The 12,868-nt window shown below is 38.4% G+C and overlaps 1 protein-coding gene across 2 annotated transcripts in view; it reads right to left on the reverse strand.

The window, feature by feature from the left end:
* Positions 1-12,678, reverse strand: part of LOC120354019 — a 41,421-nt gene extending 28,743 nt beyond the window's left edge. Inside the window, exons 1-4 of one of the 2 annotated variants that reach the window (XR_005572778.1) lie at positions 9,028-9,624; positions 8,619-8,704; positions 8,148-8,318; positions 1,719-1,837 (exon numbers count right to left, since the gene is read on the reverse strand). The gene's annotated coding sequence lies outside the window, so the exon portion shown is untranslated. Of the gene's footprint in view, positions 1-1,718; positions 1,838-8,147; positions 8,319-8,618; positions 8,705-9,027; positions 9,625-12,629 lie in introns of those variants that run through there. The other variant, XM_039439829.1, reaches the window with a different exon arrangement.
* Between the last annotated feature and the right edge of the window lie 190 nt (positions 12,679-12,868).

The following is a 12,868-nucleotide window of genomic DNA, read 5'->3' on the forward strand; positions in this document are numbered from 1 at the left end:
ATCTCCTGGCAAAACTGTAAACAAACAAACAAACAATTCACACAATCTAACACAACACCAATATTCATGAAGTGAGCTCCACGTTGAAATGGCAGTATTTGAGTACTTACTGTGGAAGAGGGTGCTGACACTTCCACTCTATTACCCAAAAACTTCCAAACTAGTGGAAAATACTTCTGCCAATCAGAAAGCTCCAAACAAAGACATGGAGGTGGAAGAGATATCACAATGGCGTGTCTGGACAACCATTGGGCATCGAAAGCGAGCGTGATCCAGCGCAAGGGGCTGGTCTTAGTGGGCTGACCGCTAGCCGTCGTTCCAGGAGGAATGTCTATTTGTTGACTTATTATGGAATGTAGATTTTTTATTCTTTAGCAAGGTTCTACAGTACATAACATTACTAATCAATTAAACATAAGCGTTTATCAATGTAGAGTCTTCTACCAATAGTAATAGCAGTATATCGAGTGAGCTGTGAGGACTGCAGCTACGTCATCACTGAAGAAAAGTAGTGGGGCGAGCTTTCAGTCTGACCCACCTCCTTTTCTCTATTCGCCTTGAGTGTTACCATCTCTACAGCCAGCAAAAGTTTGATTCTCTCGATGAGTTTCCAAGGCACACAGGATTTGGCTTGAAATGGTCGTCCTGCAGTCAAAGACGTACAGTTGTCATGAAGAAGCTGAACAGTTCCTGAGTCAACTTCAGGAGCCTCCAAGTGTTGCTGTGATTAGGGAGGCAGTGGAAACTCTCCAGTTGATGGGTGATGGGAGCTCTGGACATGGAGGAGAACCTAACTGCACCTGGCCATAGGATATCAGTATTCACAACTCACCAACTCATTTTATTTATTTATTTTATTGCCAATTCATAAATTAATTATATTCATATATTACAAAATTTTCATAATTTGACCAATTTTAAAAATATAAAAACAATAAAACATAATTTCATTTTGTAAACAAAATATTATAAAACTAAATAAATATATAATATATGATTTTACTCTTAAATAAAATATTTTTAAAACTAGGCATCACCAGCAAAAAGAAAAAACTCTTTGCCCGCTGGTGAGAGTTGCAAAATAACAAAGAAAAAAAAATAATATTTCGAAAATAATTCTAAAAATTTAGGTTTAAATTCAACTGATAAATAAACAATTACAATAGAATCAGCAAAAATCAAACAAAACATTCCAAAGAGCAGAAAAAATACAAAGATCAAAAAACAAAAATGAATAACTATTTAAAATGCTATGCCTGATAAGGAAAAGAAATACTCCCTCTTAATCCACTCTTTCATGGTTTTTTTATTAATTTTTAAATTTAAATCAAAAGGTATTGATCAGTTTACTGCTCGTATAAATAAGCTGCCTTCTGATCAAAGGCTCTTGTCTACTCATACATTTTCAAATGTGTGAACCCGCTTATTACAACAGGCATCATCATGTCATGGAGAGAAATTTATTCCCGGGGGGGATGGGCACCCCTGTGTTTACTCAGTATTTTTCTATTTTATTGAAATGTATTGCAGGAGGAGACATAGTTGATGACTCACGTTTGACTTTGTGGTAGGCTGCTTCTTCATCAGCCCTCCCTTCCTCCGGTACAATGACCGCAGGAAGGAAGGGCAATTTTCCTGGGGGGGATGGGCACCCCTGTGTTTACTCAGTATTTTTCTATTTTATTGAAATGTATTGCAGGAGGAGACATAGTTGATGACTCACGTTTGACTTTGTGGTAGGCTGCTTCTTCATCAGCCCTCCCTTCCTCCGGTACAATGACCGCAGGAAGGAAGGGCAATTTTCCTATCCTCCCATATATGATATCTCCTGGCAAAACTGTAAACAAACAAACAAACAATTCACACAATCTAACACAACACCAATATTCATGAAGTGAGCTCCACGTTGAAATGGCAGTATTTGAGTACTTACTGTGGAAGAGGGTGCTGACACTTCCACTCTATTACCCAAAACTTCCAAACTAGTGGAAAATACTTCTGCCAATCAGAAAGCTCCAAACAAAGACATGGAGGTGGAAGAGATATCACAATGGCGTGTCTGGACAACCATTGGGCATCGAAAGCGAGCGTGATCCAGCGCAAGGGGCTGGTCTTAGTGGGCTGACCGCTAGCCGTCGTTCCAGGAGGAATGTCTATTTGTTGACTTATTATGGAATGTAGATTTTTTATTCTTTAGCAAGGTTCTACAGTACATAACATTACTAATCAATTAAACATAAGCGTTTATCAATGTAGAGTCTTCTACCAATAGTAATAGCAGTATATCGAGTGAGCTGTGAGGACTGCAGCTACGTCATCACTGAAGAAAAGTAGTGGGGCGAGCTTTCAGTCTGACCCACCTCCTTTTCTCTATTCGCCTTGAGTGTTACCATCTCTACAGCCAGCAAAAGTTTGATTCTCTCGATGAGTTTCCAAGGCACACAGGATTTGGCTTGAAATGGTCGTCCTGCAGTCAAAGACGTACAGTTGTCATGAAGAAGCTGGACAGTTCCTGAGTCAACTTCAGGAGCCTCCAAGTGTTGCTGTGATTAGGGAGGCAGTGGAAACTCTCCAGTTGATGGGAGCTCTGGACATGGAGGGGAACCTAACTGCACCTGGCCATAGGATATGAGTATTCACAACTCACCCACTCATATCAAAGGCTCTTGTCTACTCATACATTTTCAAATGTGTGTACCTGCTTATTACAATAGGCACCATCATGTCATGGAAGAGAGATTTATTCCCGGGGATGGGTGTGGACAAGAGTTTTATAAGGGTTGGTAAGGCCAGGTTCAGCCCTTTGAGTGACCACCTGGCCATCGCATGGCTTTTCCAGCAGTGGTCCGAGTACCAGACACGCGACGAACGCCGAGCCAGGAGTCTCATGGAGGAGATGCTTGGCAACCATAATTGGTTCCTATTCATATGTGAGTTGAACAGTTCATCGTCGGACAGGAAATTTGTGGAGCCGTTGTGTCTATTAGGTTTCAGGAAGAGATATAATCTTGGTATTGAATAAGATGGCTTTGGACTAAGCCACAATGCCGCGTATACAAGATACTATGAGGAGAGTGCTCAATTTTCCACCAAGTACCATTCTCGAGTACAACTTTCACAATGACAGCTCGAGTTCTAGAAAAACTGATGTATTCACTCGGTAGATAACAGAGATAAGATCAGACCGCGAATTTCCAGCAGTAAATAACACTAAACAAACTTTGTGAATATAATAAATTCATTTGACTTGGAAAATTAATTGAAATAAGGTATTATTTATTCATCTTTTAACAGCATGAAAGAATTAATTGTACTTGGGTGGTGAATAGTTTGAGTTCCACTATTCAACATCCAATACAATTTGGTTTTTGCTGTTAATAGATTATCCTATCCAGTGATAAAAAAATGCAGTACAGTGAATAAAAATGCAGTACAGTCTAAAATTGAATCAGGCAGAGGTGTTCGTCCGAGCAGCACAGATTGGAGTGCTTTCAACAGGAGAAGGCTATAGAGGAAGGGAAAGGCTGAAGCCCAAGGGTCAGGAGAAGTCAAAAAACACAAAAAGGACAAGAAATCAATGTTTGACTTGGACTCTGAGATAGTGCCTAGGTCTAGAGATAGTGCCTCATTGAACAATGTAAATAGCAGTGATAAAATGAGGCATCAGTCATTTTACATGGAAGGGAGTCTCGGAGGAGGAAAGCCCAACACTGATTCGAGTGGACTAACTCATCCTAGCTCTTTGGTGCCATTAGCGCATTGCACCAACACTACAAGGCCACTGACGAAATCTTTCAGGCATAACAATCTGCAGTATTTCAGGTATATCAGGTTTATTTGAGTAATTATGCAGTTATGAGTGTACTAATCACTTCAAAACTTTCATAAACTATTCAATATTATTGCGACCAATTTCAAACTTATTATCCTACAATTTTATGATACTAGTATTTACTATAATTCATGTACAAAGTGTTGTTACTTTTAGGTGTTGTCGCTTTGAAACTATTTCAATGATAAATATGGTATTAAATGTTGCCATGACAAATTACAAAATATGTTCTCTAGAACCACAGACTGCTGAGTGAATTCCTGAAGAAGTGCAAATGCTCCAATTTGATTCCAACAAAGATATTATCTCCACTTCCAGCTACAATTTCTGAAGTTCTTGATTTACTCTTGACTGTTTTTATTTTGATCAGGAATCAACAGAAGAGCTAAACTTTATTTCAGAAACGATTTCATGTTCTAATACATTTGAACTTTAACTGATAGTGAAGGCTCTGTAAACAATATGCATTATGATAATTTATTTTCACAATGTTATTTTATGTATTATTAGAATGTCCTATTCCACCCTCTAGGTTTCCTAATAATTGCGAAGTATTGCTACAACACGGACTAGCTACAGTCGGATATGGGTCGGGGTCAGTAGCCGTACTGACAGGTGGAGTTACCGGACCTACACTTCTCCCTCAATCCTGATTCTTTACCCTCTGCTTCTTTCGCGAGATTTTTTACTTTCAGGGGAAGAGTGTTTGCCCATGCCGTTGCTGGCCGATTTGGCCCTCAGCCTTTGGAATACAGGGTGGGTGTTAAGGGAGATTAAGATAACCCTATACAAGGAGACGGATCTGACTATCAGATCCCTACCAATAATTCTATTTATAAAGGTAGAACGCAATCTGAACCAACTGCGAACTGACGGCGAGCAAGCTGTACCTGCAAGCCCGGGATGTGGTTTTTCTATGGGGTTTAAGGTGAAGGCTATGGAGTAACGGTATGGCGGAACTATGGAGTTGTTAGTGATATTTAAGATATCATCAAATAGAGCACAGTATAGGGTGTAAGCTATAGAGAGTAGGGTGCAGGGTATGAGGTATACGGTATAGGGTATAGGGAACAGAGAATCAATAATAAGATTATTATTCTCGAGTACAACTTTCACAATGACAGCTCGAGTTCTAGAAAACTGATGTGTTCACTCGGTAGATAACAGAGATGAGATCAGACTGCGAATTTCCAGCAGTAAATAACACTAAACAAACTTTGTAAATATAATAAATTCATTTGACTTGAAAAAATAATTGAAAAATGTAGTATTTATTCATCTTCTAACAGCATGAAAGAATTAATTGTACTTGGGTGGTGAATAGTTTGAGTTCTATCATTCAACATCCAATACTGTGTTTGGTTTTTGCTGTTAATATATTATCCTATCTAGTGATGAAAAAAATGCAGTACAGTGAATAAAAATGCAGTACAGTCTGAAATTGAATCAGGCAGAGGTGTTCGGCCGAGCAGCACAGATTGGAGCCCTTTCAACAGGAGAAGGCTATAGAGGAAGGGAAAGGCTGAAGCCCAAGGGTCAGGAGGAGTCGAAAAACGCAAAAAGGACAAGAAAGCAATGTTTGACTTTGACTCTGAGCAGCGATCAATCCGAAGGAGGTCTAGAGATAGTGCCTCATTGAACAATGTAAATAGCAGTGATAAAATGAGGCATCAGCCATTTCACATGGAAAGGAGTCTCGGAGGAGGAAAGCCCAACACTGATTCGAGTGGACTTACTCATCCTAGCTCTTTGGTGCCATTAGCGCATTGCACCAACACTACAAGGCCACTGACGAAATCTTTCAGGCATAACATTTCAGGTATATCAGGTTTATTTGAGTAATTATGCAGTTATGAGTGTACTAATCACTTCAAAACTTTCAAAAACTATTCAATATTATTGCGACCAATTTCAAACTTATTATCCTACAATTTTATGATACTAGTATTTACTATAATTCATGTACAAAGTGTTGTTACTTTTAGGTGTTGTCGCTTTGAAACAATTTCAATGATAAATATGGTATTAAATGTTGCCATGACAAATTACCAAATATGTTCTCTAGAACCACAGACTGCTGAGTGAATTCCTGAAGAAGTGCAAATGCTCCGATTTCATTCCAACAAAGATATTATCTCCACTTCCAGCTACAATTTCTGAAGTTCTTGATTTACTCTTGACTGGTTTTATTTTGATCAGGAATCAACAGAAGAGCTAAACTTTATTTCAGAAACGATTTCATGTTCTAATACATTTGAACTTTAACTGATAGTGAAGGCTCTGTAAACAATATGCATTATGATAATTTATTTTCACAATGTTATTTTATGTATACAAAAAAAAATTGTGATTATTATTTATATTTTGTCTGATATATCAATAATGATATACAGGATCAATATTCTTTTATCCAAAAAATTCAATGATATTTTATCAAATCATTGTATAGAAACAACCATATATTAATGTTGTTACTTCTGCAACAAATATGATGCTATATTATAGTACTCCAGCTGTACTATTTACAGATAATTGATATAGATATTAAGAATAATTGTTTTTTTTCTGATTGTCACATCTTTGCACTGTTCTCTGTGTATTGGAGGAATAAATTGAGTTGAATAGAATTAAATTTGGAATTTGGGAAAAGAATCAATTGTAATATACAAATATTTGTATTAAAATTAACAATTGTTGTTAATTGTAAAATGGATTTTACCCCATCATTTGACAATAGTGGGGGAGTGGGTAAAATGGTTGAAAAGGGGGGGGAAAAGTAGCTCCATCAATATCACAAGTATTTTAAAGAAAATTCAATTATTGGAAGAAATTGCCAGGGTGATTCCTTCACTCTAGACCATCTACTTCTACCTCTCCAGCGCCTCCTTCCTATTTCACGACGTCCTCCAACTCTTCCTCGTCACCTTGCAGCAGGTGCGGGATGTGTTCCTGGTGTTGGATTCATTAGAGTCGGGGATTAGACAAGCCTCCCATAGAGTCTGCCCGTGAGGGGGGCCGGATTGACCCCGGAACGATCGGCGGCTATAAATAAATGAAAAATTGATGGATCAAATCTAATAAATCTCTTCTGAACACAAAGAAAAAATTAGAATATAGAATGGAATATTTATTTAGTTGAACAACAATACAGATTCATCCAAATATAGTTGAAAAACGCCAAGTTGGTACCGTACAGTGCATTATATCTCCTGAAGTGTGTAACTAGACTATCTAGACTAACTGACTATCTCCCAGGTCTTCTTGAAGCAGCACCGGGTTGCTGAAAATTAGGAGGCCGGGGGAAAAGAGATTGCCGACCTTTGGGAGTCTGAAAAGACGATCACGCCACTGGTCATGTGACAGGGTTTGACTCAGCTGCTCCTGATGTTAAGGGTGCAGCTAATGATGACAATGATACTAATTACTACACTAAATCAGGCCGGTAAACAATATTTCTATTCCAGAAATTTCATGAAGAGCGATAGCAACCCGACTCGGTAGCCGCTTATCGTTTTGATGATATGGCTGCTTCTGCTGCAATACTAAATACGAGAACGCTCAGAGTGGTAAACAAGATCTGGAAATTTCTGGTTATGATATATCCGCTGCTGATGATTCATAGGGATTGGCGACGATGGTGATGATGTGCATACACTATTACAAGTCCAACAAGATATATCTGGAAGTTGACCCTATTCTAATTCTAAAACAGAATAAATTCACTAATTTTACACTAGACAATGGCTCTCCATCCCTCACAAAAATTCACTTTATGAAATTCACAAAAATTGTGATTATTATTTATATTTTGTCTGATATATCAATAATGATATACAGGATCAATATTCTTTTATCCCAAAAATTCAATGATATTTTATCAAATCATTGTATAGAAACAACCATATATTAATGTTGTTACTTCTGCAACAAATATGATGCTATATATAGTACTCCAGCTGTACTATTTACAGATAATTGATATTGATATTTAGAATAATTGTTTTTTTTCTGATTGTCACATCTTTGTACTGTTCTCTGTGTTTTGGTGGAATAAATTGAGTTGAATAGATTTAAATTTAGAATTTGAGAAAAGAATCAATTGTAATATACAAATATTTGTATTAAAATTAACAATTGTTGTTAATTGTAAAATGGGTTTTACCCCATCATTTGACAATAGTGGGGGAGTGGGTAAAATGGTTGAAAAGGGTGGGGGAAAAGTAGCTCCATCAACATCACAAGTATTTTAAAGAAAATTCAATTATTGGAAGAAATTGCCAGGGTGATTCCTTCACTCTAGACCATCTACTTCTACCTCTCCAGCGCCTCCTTCCTCTTTCACGACGTCCTCCAACTCTTCCTCGTCACCTTGCAGCAGGTGCGGGATGTGTTGCTGGTGTTGGATTCATTAGAGTCGGGGATTAGACAAGCCTCCCATAGAGTCTGCCCGTGAGGGGGGCCGGATTGACCCCGGAACGAACGGCGGCTATAAATAAATGAAAAATTGATGGATCAAATCTAATAAATCTCTTCTGAACACAAAGAAAAAATTAGAATATAGAATGGAATATTTATTTAGTTGAACAACAATACAGATTCATCCAAATATAGTTGAAAAACGCCAAGTTGGTACCGTACAGTGCATTATATCTCCTGAAGTGTGTAACTAGACTATCTAGACTAACTAGACTATCTGTGTGTGTAACTAGACTATGCTGGTTATCTGAAGATTGTGGATAGCCGTGATGAATGAAGAATGGGGCGTGGATTGAGTAGGTTCACTTACTTTTATCATGATGGTGCACTCCGTTTCGATCACATCGAATGACATCTGGCCGACTCTCCTCCCCCAGACTATCTGATCGCACTTGTCTGCAAAACAATAAACCAAAATGAGATTTCTTGGACAATTCAACAACTTATCTATACTTTAATAAAGGTGACAATATGCTTATAAACATATATTGCTATCATTAAAAATCTCATTCACACCTTGATAAGCCATCACGCAATGACTATTTATAGTTCTCTCTTAAAACTCATTGATGGATGCTCATCACCAACAAACTTTTACAGATGAAACAGAAGAGAAATTCAAAGTAGAAACTTCACTATCAGCAACAAACTTTAACAGATGAAACAGAAGAAAAAAAATTCAGAGTAGAAACTTTGTTAATGAATAAACCATATCTCACCAATCACCAGAAGGAATACAGGAGAAAGACCCTTCAGCTGTGATGTCCGTGATCAGTGGAGTCAGTCCTGTACTGTCAACGCTTGGGTGGGGGAGCTGCTCCAGCTGCTGGGTTGCATTACACTTTTGACACCTGTACGGGTTTTGGCAGGGAACTGCTCCAGCTGCTAATTTGTGTTGCATTTTCCACACCTGTACATGTTCTGGGATCTAGCGGGCCTAGCAATGCAATTTTCCTCACTTTGCGCAGCCATTGACTTGGTCTGTAACTCATAGAACAAGATACAATCTTCATAGATGATTATGTTACTTATGATTCTAATTTAATGGACATTCGTGAGCAGCTAGTATACATTGCTCCAAAGATTGTAAACTGCATCCCAAACTGGAACCCAAAAGCTCTGGTTTCCCGGGAGCTGCCCGCCGGCGGATCGCTGGCAGGCATTGTTTATGGTTAGAACTAGGGCGGTATCTGATCGCCTTCGAACCTCTAACTTTCGTTCTTGATCGACGGGAACATACTTGGCAAATGCTTTCGCTTCGGTCCGTCTTGCGACAATCGAAGAATTTCACCTCTAACATCACAATACGAATGCCCCCGCCTGTCACCAATTGATCATTACCTAAGATTCCGGAAACCAACAAAATAGAACCGAGGTCCTATATAATATTACACTCAACTCCTCATTAGTTACACAAAATGGATTCCATTGCAAGCTGCACCAACCTCGCCATAAATATTGACTGCAATCACCCTCCCAAAGAATTTGGGGTGTTGTGACGAAAATCTCTTTATTGCTGTTGCTTGCTTTGGAAATATTCCTTTCCACATCATTATTCTATGGCCAAAAAGCTGAAACATTAATGGAAACGTTTCCATTCCATTGCAAGCTGCACCAACCTCGCCATAAATATTGACTGACACTGCAATCACCCTTCCAAAAAATTTGGGGTGTTGTGACAGAAATCTCTTCATTGCTGTCTCAGCTGCTTGCTTTGAAGACATTCCCCTCCACATCATTTTCACGGCCAAAAAGCTGTAACATCACTGGAAAAGTTTCCATTCCATTGCAAGCTGCACCAACCGCGCCATAAATATGTAGGCGCCAAACTAGGGTAGGCGAAAGAGAATTGCCAGTCAATCCTAGATGATGGACGATTCAGAAATATTCCAGGTGAAGGAGACAGAGTTGTTGGAGTTGAGTTGATTGAGTAATAATATTGTGAACTAAGGTGAGTTACTCAGAGATAATTCGTGTATTAGAGTCTGAAATTAAAAAATCTAGAACAGTAACTTGAAAATTATTTAAAAAGTCTAAATCTTGAAAAGAGTAGGCTATGTTGACAGTAGTCTACCTTGTGGCATGGCAATGAGCAATGAACAATTACCATTCGTCTGTGTCATCGTCCAGCAGGTTTTTGTGGAGTGCCTCATCCTCATTCACCACCAAGTTTGCCGCCTGAGAATAAATATTTAATAATTTATAAATATGACCCAGAAAATTTAAGCTTTATTTTATACCTAGGAGAGCGAAGATAGGGCGCAGTCCATGCTCTCTCACACTTCACCCTCGAAGCAGTGTTCGAGAAGATCATTGAGTCAGAAGTTGGAAATGTTGATCATTGAGGTGTCCTTATAAGCGCCTCCCCACTAGGAAATTTTAATTGAATTGAGTTTCAAATTATCCATGATTGTAATGTAACCTTCATAATTACTGTTACTGAAAATGTGTTGGTGGCCCTGAAATTGGGCCTTAGTGGTTCAGTGTTGCTGACTAAAAGAGATAGCACAACATGAAATGTCCTAAAATGTCATCAAAATCGTTAATGCCATTCTCGAGATCCCCTGGACATGAATACTTGAACCCATATAACCATGTAACCAGATAATATCAATATTAATCAATAGCACCCCCAACTCCTCATTAGCTACACAAAATGGATTCCATTGCAAGCTGCACCAAACTTGCCATAAATATTGACTGCAACTGCAATCACCGCTCCAAAGAATTTTGTGGTGTTGTGACTAAATTCTCTTTATTGCAGTCTCAGCTGCTTGTTTCGGGAACATTCACAGCAAAAATGTTGGAGCATTTATATTATAGCGATAACTCCCATTTTGGAACTTCCTATATCATTCATAAGTTTCTTTTTTCACTTTCTCACTATTGATAGTAGTAATGGTATTTCAAAGAAGGCACATCATTGCTTGCAGCACTAACATAACAGTGTAAACAAAAACCTGAGAATCATAACATATCCCTTTTGCCATCTCCTGTGGAAATGAGGTATAGGAGGGAGCATTTGTAAGACTATTTGATTCAAATTAAAATAAATTCAGATTAACGTTTCCATTCCATTGCAAGCTGCACCAACCTCGTCATAAATATTGACTGCAATCACCCTCCTGAAGAATTTGGGGTGTTGTGGCGGAAATCTCTTTATTGCTCTCAGCTGTTTGCTTTGAAGACATTCCCCTCCACATAATCTCCACGGCCAAATAGCTGTAACATTAATGGAAACGTTTCCATTCCATTGCAAGCTGCACCAACCTCGCCATAAATATTGACTGCAATCACTCTCCCGAAGAATTTGGGGTGTTGTGACGAAAATCTCTTTATTGCTGTTGCTTGCTTTGGAAATATTCCTTTCCACATCATTATTCTATGGCCAAAAAGCTGAAACATTAATGGAAAAGTTTCCATTCCATTGCAAGCTGCACCAACCTCGCCATAAATATTGACTATTAATTATAGACTGCAATCACCGCTCCAAAGAATTTTGGGTGTCGTGACGAAATTCTCTTTATTGCTGTCTCAGCTGCTTGCTTTGAAGACATTCCCCTCCACATCATTTCCACGGCCAAAAAGCTGTAACATTAATGGAAAAGTTTCCATTCCATTGCAAGCTGCACCAACCTCGCCATAAATATTGACTGCAATTACTCTCCCGACGAATTTGGGGTGTTGTGACGGAAATCTCTTTATTGCTTTCTCAGCTGGTTGCTTTGGAGACATTCCATTACGCATCATTTTTCATGGCCAAAAAGCTGTAACATTAATGGAAGAGTTTCCATTTCATTGCAAGCTGCACCAACCTTACTTATTTACTTGTTTACTTATTGTAAACAATAAGTGAATAATTATTAGCATAGGAAAATCGTTTTGTATCAAATGTTGGTGTTGTGTATAAAGTATGGTGATAGGCCTACCATAGAGAAAAAATTGCATAAAAATACATCTCTGGTATAGTATGGGTCGTTCATTTCCTAATTTCCAAGCCGTTTGTCTTGTTAACTCAAGCCAATTACTGTCAACTTCCAACAACTTATCTATACTTTAATGAAGGTAACAATTGGCCTATAAACATATATTGCTATCATTAAAAAACTTATTCACACCTTGATAAGCCATCACGCAATGATTATTTATAGTTCTCTCTTAAAACTCATTGATGGATGCTCATCACCAACAAACTTTTACAGATGAAACAGAAGAGTACTTCAAAGTAGAAACTTCACTATCAGCAACAAACTTTAACAGATGAAACAGAAGAAAAAAAATTCAGAGTAGAAACTTTGTTAATGAATAAACCATATCTCACCAATCATCAGAAGGAATACAGGAGAAAGACCCTTCAGCTGTGATGTGAGTGATCAGTGGAGTCAGTCCTATTCTGTCAACGCTTGGGTGGGGGAGCTGCTCCAGCTGCTGGGTTGCATTACACTTTTGACACCTGTACAGGTTTTGGCAGGGAACTGTTCCATCTGCTGGTTTGCATTTTCCACACCTGTACATGTTCTGTTGAGCCTAGCAATGCAATGTTCCCTCAATCTGCGCAGC

The sequence above is a fragment of the Nilaparvata lugens genome, chromosome 13, assembly GCF_014356525.2.
Source record: "Nilaparvata lugens isolate BPH chromosome 13, ASM1435652v1, whole genome shotgun sequence".
NCBI lineage: Eukaryota > Metazoa > Arthropoda > Insecta > Hemiptera > Delphacidae > Nilaparvata > Nilaparvata lugens.